Source organism: Phoca vitulina, unplaced genomic scaffold, assembly GCF_004348235.1.
Source record: "Phoca vitulina isolate PV1807 unplaced genomic scaffold, GSC_HSeal_1.0 scaffold62, whole genome shotgun sequence".
Lineage (NCBI taxonomy): Eukaryota > Metazoa > Chordata > Mammalia > Carnivora > Phocidae > Phoca > Phoca vitulina.
Window position 1 is genome coordinate 5,844,856 of NW_022589765.1, and position 9,057 is coordinate 5,853,912.

The following is a 9,057-nucleotide window of genomic DNA, read 5'->3' on the forward strand; positions in this document are numbered from 1 at the left end:
AGGTGGCAACCACAAATTATAGTTCAATATGAACCTTTTTTCCCCCCTCTCTTGGATAGAGCAGTGATTCTCAACTTGGGGCACTTCAGTCTCGCAGAGAACATTTGGAAATATCTGGAGACATTTTTTGTTCATCATAGCTGGGAAGAGTGTGCTACTGGCGTCTAGCCAGGGATGCTGTTAAATATCCTATAGTGTACAGGACAGCCCCTGCAAACAAAGAATGATCTAGCCCCAAGTGTCGTTGGTGGCAAGGTTGAGAAACCCTGGGCTAGAGTGAGCTCCCTTCAGGGCTAGCACCTCTGACCTTAGAAAGTTCAGAATTGCAGAGATGGCAAACATAAAGTCCCCCAACTGTGTCATTGGAAGTGATGATAAGTGTGGCTATTCCTGCATCCACTCCTTGGCTCCTGAACCCATGTATCCTAATTGAGCATACGCACCATGTAAAAATGTTTGATTCAATGAATTTAATGTATTCTGGAGAAGAGCATTCTGTCCTCACAAAGTATTTACTTTGAGTTGGTGCTTCAGCTGTTCCTCAGCAGGCAATTCCATTACTTTGTCAGGATATCAGCTTTCCGGGGGGTGTCATATGTTATGGAACCAGTAGGGCTCCGTGCTCGACGTGGAATCTACTTGAGAGTCTCTCTTTCCCTCTTCCTCTGCCCCTCACCTCACACTCTGTCTCTCAAATAACTAAATAAATAAATATTTAAAAAGGTCATTATAAATGTATTTAACATCCTCAATAAAGTACAGAAAGATTGAACATAATAGGTAGAGACATGGGAAATATAAAAAGGACCCAAATCAAACTTGTGGAAATGAAAACTACAATATCTGAGATGAAATAAGCACTGTATTTTTGATTAATGATAGATTACCAGTTGTAGAGGAAAATATTAGTGTATTTGAAGATAGAACAATAGAAAATAGTCGAAATGAAATGCAGATAGAAAATGAATGAAACAAGATCAGTGTATCAATGAATTATGGGAAAATTTCAAGCAACCCAATATATATATGTATTCAGAGTCCCTGAAGGAGAGGATGAGGTGGGAGTGGTAGCTGAAAGAATATTTGAAGAAGAAATAATGGCTGAGTTATTTCCAAATTTTAGGAAGCCCACAGATCCAAGAAGATCAATGAACTCCCAGCACAAGGAGCATGAAAACTGCCAAACACATAATATCAAATTGCTTAGAAATAGTGATAAAGAGGGGCGCCTGGGTGGCTCAGTCGTTAAGCGTCTGCCTTCGGCTCAGGTCATGATCCCAGGGTCCTGGGATTGAGCCCCGCGTCGGGCTCCCTGCTCAGTGGGAAGCCTGCTTCTCCCTCTCCCACTCCCCCTGCTTGTGTTGCCTCTCTCGCTGTGTCTCTCTCTATCAAATAAATAAATAAAATATAAAAAAAAGAAATAGTGATAAAGATAAAATCTTACAAACAGTGAGGGGAAGGGACGCCTGGGTGGCTCAGTTGGTTAAGCATCTGCCTTTGGCTCAGGTCATGATCCCAGGATCCTAGGACCAAGTCCTGCATTGGGCTCCTTGCTCAGCAGGGAGTCTGTTTCTCCCTCTCCCTGCCGCTGCCCCTACTTGTGTGCTCTCTCTCTCTCTGACAAATAAATAAATAAATAAGATCTTAAACAACAACAACAAAACAAAAAAATAGCGAGGGGGAAAAAAAAGATATGTACAAAGGTTAACATCAGATTTCTTGGAGAAACAAGCCAGAAGACAATAAAGCAACATCTTTAAAGAAGTGAAAGAAAACACTCTTAATCAAGAATTCTTTTTTTTTTTAAGATTTTATATTTATTTATTTGACAGAGAGAGACACAGCGAGAGAGGGAACATAAGCAGGGGGAGTGGGAGAGGGAGAAGCAGGCTTCCCGACAAGCAGGGAGCCCTATGTGGGGCTCGATCCAGGACCCTGGGATCATGACCTGAGCCGAAGGCAGACGCTTAACTGACTGAGCCACCCAGGCGCCTCAAGAATTCTTTTTTTTTTTTTTTTTTTAATTTTTTTTATTGTTATGTTAATCCCCATACATTACATCATTAGTTTTAGATATAGTGTTCCATGATTCATTGTTTGTGCATAACACCCAGTGCTCCATGCAGAACGTGCCCTCCTCAATACCCATCACCAGGCTAACCCATCCTCCCAACCCCCTCCCCTCTAGAACCCTCAGTTTGTTTTTCAGAGTCCATCGTCTCTCATGGTTCTTCTCCCCCTCCAATTTCCCCCCCTTCATTCTTCCCCTCCTGCTATATTCTTCTTCTTTTTTTCTTTCTTAACATATATTGCATTATTTGTTTCAGAGGTACAGATCTGAGATTCAACAGTCTTGCACAATTCACAGCGCTTACCAGAACACATACCCTCCCTAGTGTCCATCACCCAGTCACCCCATCCCTCCCACCCCACCCCCCACTCCAGCAACCCTCAGTTTGTTTCCTGAGATTAAGAATTCCTCATATCAGTGAGGTCATATGATACATGTCTTTCTCTGTTTGACTTATTTCGCTCAGCATAATACCCTCCAGTTCCATCCACGTCGTTGCAAATGGCAAGATCTTATTCCTTTTGATGGCTGCATAATAAAGAATTCTTTTTTTTTAAAGTAGATTCCACACTCAGTGTGGAGCCCAACATGGGGCTTGAACTCACAACCCTGAGATTAAGACCTGAGTTGAGATCAACAGTCGGATGCTTACCCAACTGAGCCACCCAGGTGCCCCTCCCAATCAAGAATTCTATACTCATCAACGTATTTTTCAAAAGCAAAGGCAAAAATAAAGACTTTCAGGCATACAAAAGCTGAAAAAAACCCTCACCAGCAGTTCCGCACCACGGAACATGTTAAATGACATTTTTCAAGCAGAATGAAAATGATGCTATTTGGAAACCTGGATCTACACAAAGGAATAAGGAGCCTTAGAAATGGTAACTACATGATTAAATATATAAGATTCTTTTTCTTATTATTTAAATCTCTTTTTAAAACAATTAATTGTTTAAATAAAAATAATAACAGTGTGTTGTGGGACTTATGACATATGAATAAGTAAAATGTATGATAACAGTAGCCAGAAGGTCTGGATGGGGAAAATGGAAGTATACTATGGTAAGGTTCATATACAATACATGAAATGGTATAATATAACTTGAAGGTAAGTTGTGATGTTAAAGATATAAACTCTAAACCAGTGGTTCTCAGGGGTGATTTTGGCCCCTGGAGGACATTCAACAATGCCTGGAGACATGTTTGGTTTCCAAAACTGATATTTATTGGATAGAGGCCAGGGATGCCGCAAAATGCATAGGACAGTCCCCAAAACAATTACCTGGCCCCAAATGTCAACAATGCTGAGAAAAACCTGCTATAAACCATAAAGCAACCATTGAAATAGAACCTTTCTTGCAAAAATTAATAAGCGGATCCAAAATTTTAAATAGAAGTTAAAAGGATGCAGAAAATCCAAAAAAGGTCTTTAAAAAGAAGAACAAAGTTGGAAGATTCATACTTCCCAATCACAACTTGCTACAAAGCTATAGTAATTAAAAGAGTGTGGTAACTCAAGGGGCGCCTGGGTGGCTCAGTGAGTTAAGCGTCTGCCTTCAGCTCAGGTCATGATCCCAGGGTCCTGGGATCGAGCCCTGTGTCTCCCCACTCAGCGGGGAGCCTGCTTCTCCATCTCCCTCTCCTGCTCCCCCTGCTTGTGCTCTCTTGCTCTCTCTGTCAAATAAATAAATAAAATCTTAAAAAAAAAAAGAGTGTGGTAACTCAAAATGGTCATAGATCTAAACGTACCAGCAGAAGCTCAAACACATAGAAGAAAACATAGGAGTAAACTTCATGACCTTGAGTTAGGAAAGAGTTTCTTAGATATGAGACCAAAAGCACAGAATAGATATCTGAATAGATCTGAATAGATATCTCTCCAAAGAAAATATACAAATGGTCAATGAGCACATTGAAAAAAATGCTCAACATCATCAGTCATCAGGGAAATGCAAAATGCAAATCAAAACCACAATGAGATGCCACTGCACACCCGGTGGGATGACTATAATTTAAAAAATGGACAGTAACAAGTGTAGGCAAGGATATAGAGAAATTGGAACTCTCATATATTGCTGGTGGGACTGTAAAATGGTGCAGCTGCTTTGGAAAACAGCCTGGCAGTTCCTCTAAAAGTTAAACAAGAAGTTGCCATATGACCCAGAAATTTCTCTCTCTCTGTCTATAGATGGATAGATAGGTGGATAGACAGATAGTTGGATGGATGGATGGATAGATAGATAGATAGATAGATAGATAGATAGATAGATAGATATTCTCATTCCCATTAACAATCACTCTCTATTCCACCCCCCTCCAACCCCTTCCTGACAACCATTGATCTGTTTTGTGTCTTTATGGATTTGCCTATTCTGGACATGTCATATAAATGGGATCATATATGTGGCCTTCTGTTTCTGGTTTCTTTCACTTAGCATAATGTTTTGAGGTTCATCCATGCTATAGCATGGATCTGTATTTCATAGCTTTTATAGCTGAATAATATTCCATTATATGGATATGCCACACTTTGTTTATTCATTCATCAGTTGATGGACATGGGTTATTTCCACTTTTTGGTTATTATGAATAATGCTGCTATGAACATTCAAGTACATGCTTTTGGGTGGAGTTATGTTTTCAGTGATCTTTGGTGTATATCTAGGAGTGGCATTTCTGGGTCATATGGTAAACCCTAGGTTTAACCTTTTGAAGAACTGCCACACTGTTTTTCCAAAGTGGCTTCACCATTTTACATTTTCTCCAGCAGTTTATGAGGGTTCTAATTTCTCCACATCCTCAACAACACTTGTTATTGTCTTTTCTCTTAATAGCCATTGTAGTGGATGTGAAGTGGTATCTCATTGTGGTTTTGATTTGATTTGCACTTCCCTAATGACTAAGAATGTTTACCATCGTTTCATATGCTTATTAGTCATTTGTATATCTCTTTTGGAGAGATATCTATTTAGACTCCTTGCACATTTTTGTATTTAAGAAACCATTGTTTAATCCAAGGTCACAAAGATTTATGTCTATATTTCTTCTAAGACTTTCATAATTTTAGCTCTTACGTTTAGATCTTTGATCCATTCAGGGTTAATTTTTGTATATGGTATGAGGTAAGGGTCCAAATTAACATTTTTGCATGTGGATTGTCCCAGCACCATTTGTTGAAGAGACTATTCTTTGACTATTGAACGGATGTAGCACTGTTTTCAAAAATCAACTGGCCACAGATGTATGGGTTTATTTTTGGACTCTCAGTTCTATATGTCTATCCTTATGACAGTACCACACTGTTTTAATTACTGTAGCGTTGTAGTAAGTTTTGAAATTGGGATGTATGAGTCTTCCAGATTTGTTCTTCTTTTTCAAAATTATTTTGACTTTTCCTGGGTCCCTTATAGTTCCAAATGAATTTTCGGATAACCATATCAATGTCTGGGGGAAAAAAGGAAGTTGGATTTTGAAAGGATTGTATTGAATATGTAGATCAATTTGGAAAGTATTGCCATTTTAGCAATATTAATCTTCTAATCCATGAACATAGTTCTTTCCATTTATTTAGCTCTTTTATTTCAACAATGCTATGTAGTCTTCAGTGCACAAGTCTTGCATTTCTTTTGTTACTCTTTTCCTAAGTATTTTATTTTTTATGCAATTGTAATGGAATTGTTTTGTTAATTTCTCTTTTTTAAATTGTCCTCTGCTAGTGTATAGAAAGACAACCGATTTTTGTATACTGATCTTTTATCTTGCACTGTTGGTGAACTTTTTTATTAGCTGTGATAGTCTTTTAGTAGCTCCTTAGGATTTTCTATACACAAGATGATAACATCAGCTGGAGGACTGGAGAGGGAAAGGATGTCACCTTTATCCTGATTCTCATTTATGAACATGTTTGTCCTTAATGGAAGACAAATACTTTTCTGACTCAAGTTAGCTGTATTATGAAGGTTGTATCATTCTGTTCTGGAAAGAAAATGTTTTATGCAAGCCAGACATTTAATGCAGAGTTGAATTATAGAATGTTTTTTGGTAAAGATAAAGCAGAATAAATCAAGGTGGCTTCTTTCTCTCTTCACCCTCCCTTTCTTTCAAGTGAAAGATGTCAACAAAATGGTAGGGTAGAGTGAAAGGACTGTTCTTTGGAGATCTTAATGTTAAAATTTTGAAAAGATTTTAGTTTCAGAAGTTCAGATACAACCATAAATAGGTGTAGGATTACCTCCCTACAAGATCACCTTGGGGGGCGCCTGGGTGGCTCAGTCGTTAAGTGTCTGCCTTCGGCTCAGGTCATGATCCCGGGGTCCTGGGATCGAGCCCCACATCGGGCTCCCTGCTCAACGGGAAGCCTGCTTCTCCCTCTCCCACTCTCCCTGCTTGTGTTCCCTCTCTCGCTGGTCTCTCTGTCAAATAAATAAATAAAATCTTAAAAAAAAAAAAAAAAAAAGATCACCTTGGGCTAGCTTAGTCCTTCAACAAGGTCACCACTCCTCTCAAGGCAGTCAATTGTACATGATTCAGTCCTTCTGGGTTGTGGGAATCACTTCCTATGCCTGTCCCTTGGGGCCTAGGAAGGTAAGAGTTTAGCTTATACTAGCCTGGGTTATTATGCTATTCTCTGTGGTTCCCTGCATCTACACATTTATAAGTAATCTCTTTGGAAATACCCCCCTTCCAATTATTCCATTTTGTCAAGTGTGCTGTTTATTGTTGGAACCCTGATTGATGTTATGGCCATACAGGAGCCTGCACAGAACTACATCCTGGAGACTAAGCTGCCAGACTGGGAGCCTATCATATCCTTCTTAAGCCTTTTAGATCTTCCTATAAGCGTTTCTCCCCTTCTAGCCTGCGACTAAATAACTTTGTGAAGTAAGCAGGGCTATTCAGCCTTTCAACTCCTTTTTCCTCGCCCTTTGCCTCCATCCATCCTGTCCTTCCTCCCCACCACCACACACATCCAAACCTCTGTTTTCTGCCTAGATAAAATCACAGTGTAAATCACACTTCTGCATGACTTGGCTAAATTACTTTATCATGTTTGAGTATTTTAAGAGGAAATCAGTAAGGAAAATGACTAACGAAGAACCTAGATAGGGGAAATGTATTGGGATCACAGACTTCACCCCAATCAAACCATATAAGCCTAGTAGACCTTAGGCCAGGGCAGCTTCCGAAGAAAGAAGGGATTCCTACAGCAGCTTAGCCTCTGAGTCAAACAAGGGAGTGGAAATATTTCTGTCTTTAATTGCAATTACCATTAGGGATTTGCTCTGGGAGACCATTTGTGGCCAGATGTGCCCTAAAGTCACTTAGCCAGGCTTTCATCAAGCAATTGCAGCTTCTCTTTGGATTTTGGTTCCTTCTCCCCACCTCAAAGTTTCTCTTGGTGTTCCTTTCCTACACAAACAAATGGAACAATTTATACCAGTACTCGATGAAGAAAGGAAGTTTGCTCTGACAAAGTAGTCTTCCGAGAAACCAGACCATAGAGACTAAAAAGGAAAAATACTCAGAAATGAAACAACTTTTAGTTTCATCCTCCTGTGGTTAAACCCCAAGAGTCAAAAAAAAAAAAAAAAAAAAAAAAAGGTGGGGGGAAGAAGAAGAAAAAAAAGTTTTAAACTAATAGGCTGTCACTTGTCAAGTTTTCCACCCACATGGCTACCCAGTATTCCTGTGGGAAAATCAGTGGTACTGTCTAGAAAGAGGAAACCATACACTTCTTTTTTATTTCAATTTATTGTTGTCAACAATTCAATACAATAATAATGTTTTCTACATGAAGAGTCCCAGCAGATAGATGCCTAAGAAAAGTTACTTTAGGATAGTGATTTCAGAGGGGTGAGAAATCATAAATCTAGCATGGACAAGACCACGAAGGCATTTGGAAGTAGTAATTCTCATTGACAATCAAGTAAAACCAAGTGCATTGCAACAGATGGTATACAAATCAAATCCCGGTGTGAAACAGTATGGGGGAAGATTTAGATTAATCCACCGGAAGTTTATTGAACTGTTAGAATTCCATTTTAGTGAGTATATAATATCCAGTTCGGTGTGATAAAGCTGTTTTTTCATGTCCCATCTGACAACCCAAACCATCCTAGTACTATTCAATACTGCTTGGAAACTGTGGATACAATGGATTCCACTGAATGAGAAATATTGTATGACAAAAGAGTCATAATTCCTTGTCTGTGCAATAGTCAACGTATTTAACAGGATAATGTATTATGTATAAAATATAGCACCAGTAGTTGAATTCCTGTGAAATGTTAACTATTCTAACTCAAATTTGACATATGTTTCAAAATGTTTGGGGTATCATCCATTGATTTTTAAAAAGATGGTTCTTCCTGGTAAGCAGCAGCTCAGAGTAGAAAGAGCACTGGACCTGGAGTCAGATGCAATGCAGGTTGTTTTCTCTAAACACTCTAGTATCCTTTCCAGATCTAATGTTCTATTATCTTTTACTACTGAATTTTGAGAGTTTGATTATTTGAGGTAATCTTGAAATGGTTTTAAAGTTATCGTCTTCAGGTATTTTGTTCTTGATTAGTTTTGGAAACGGAATTTGGTAAGGACAGGGGTTGGGAGGAGACAGTTTCATTGGGGTTTTTTTGTATTTTCCACAGATCTGCTGTCGAATATCTTCTATCACTTGTTAGCAGAGGTCGGCTTCCCTCTACTCTGTTGACAAGAGTTGGAAAGCAGGAAGGAGATTCCAAAGAGCAGCCGCAGTGCTTTGGGCCCCAAGCAAAAGAGAAAAACACTCTCCGAGAGACTAGACTGGTGTGGTGTGTTTACGTAACTGGCTCGAGTTCCCCAGATTAAATAGCTTAGAATTTCTTAAGAAGGTTCACTTAAGCAAATGTTGCTTTTGTTCTCAGAGTTCCTTCTCCCCAACCCCACTTGTGTTGACGTCTCGACATCAGTGTCTGACCAGTAGGAATCACAAGCTTGAAATTGATCAC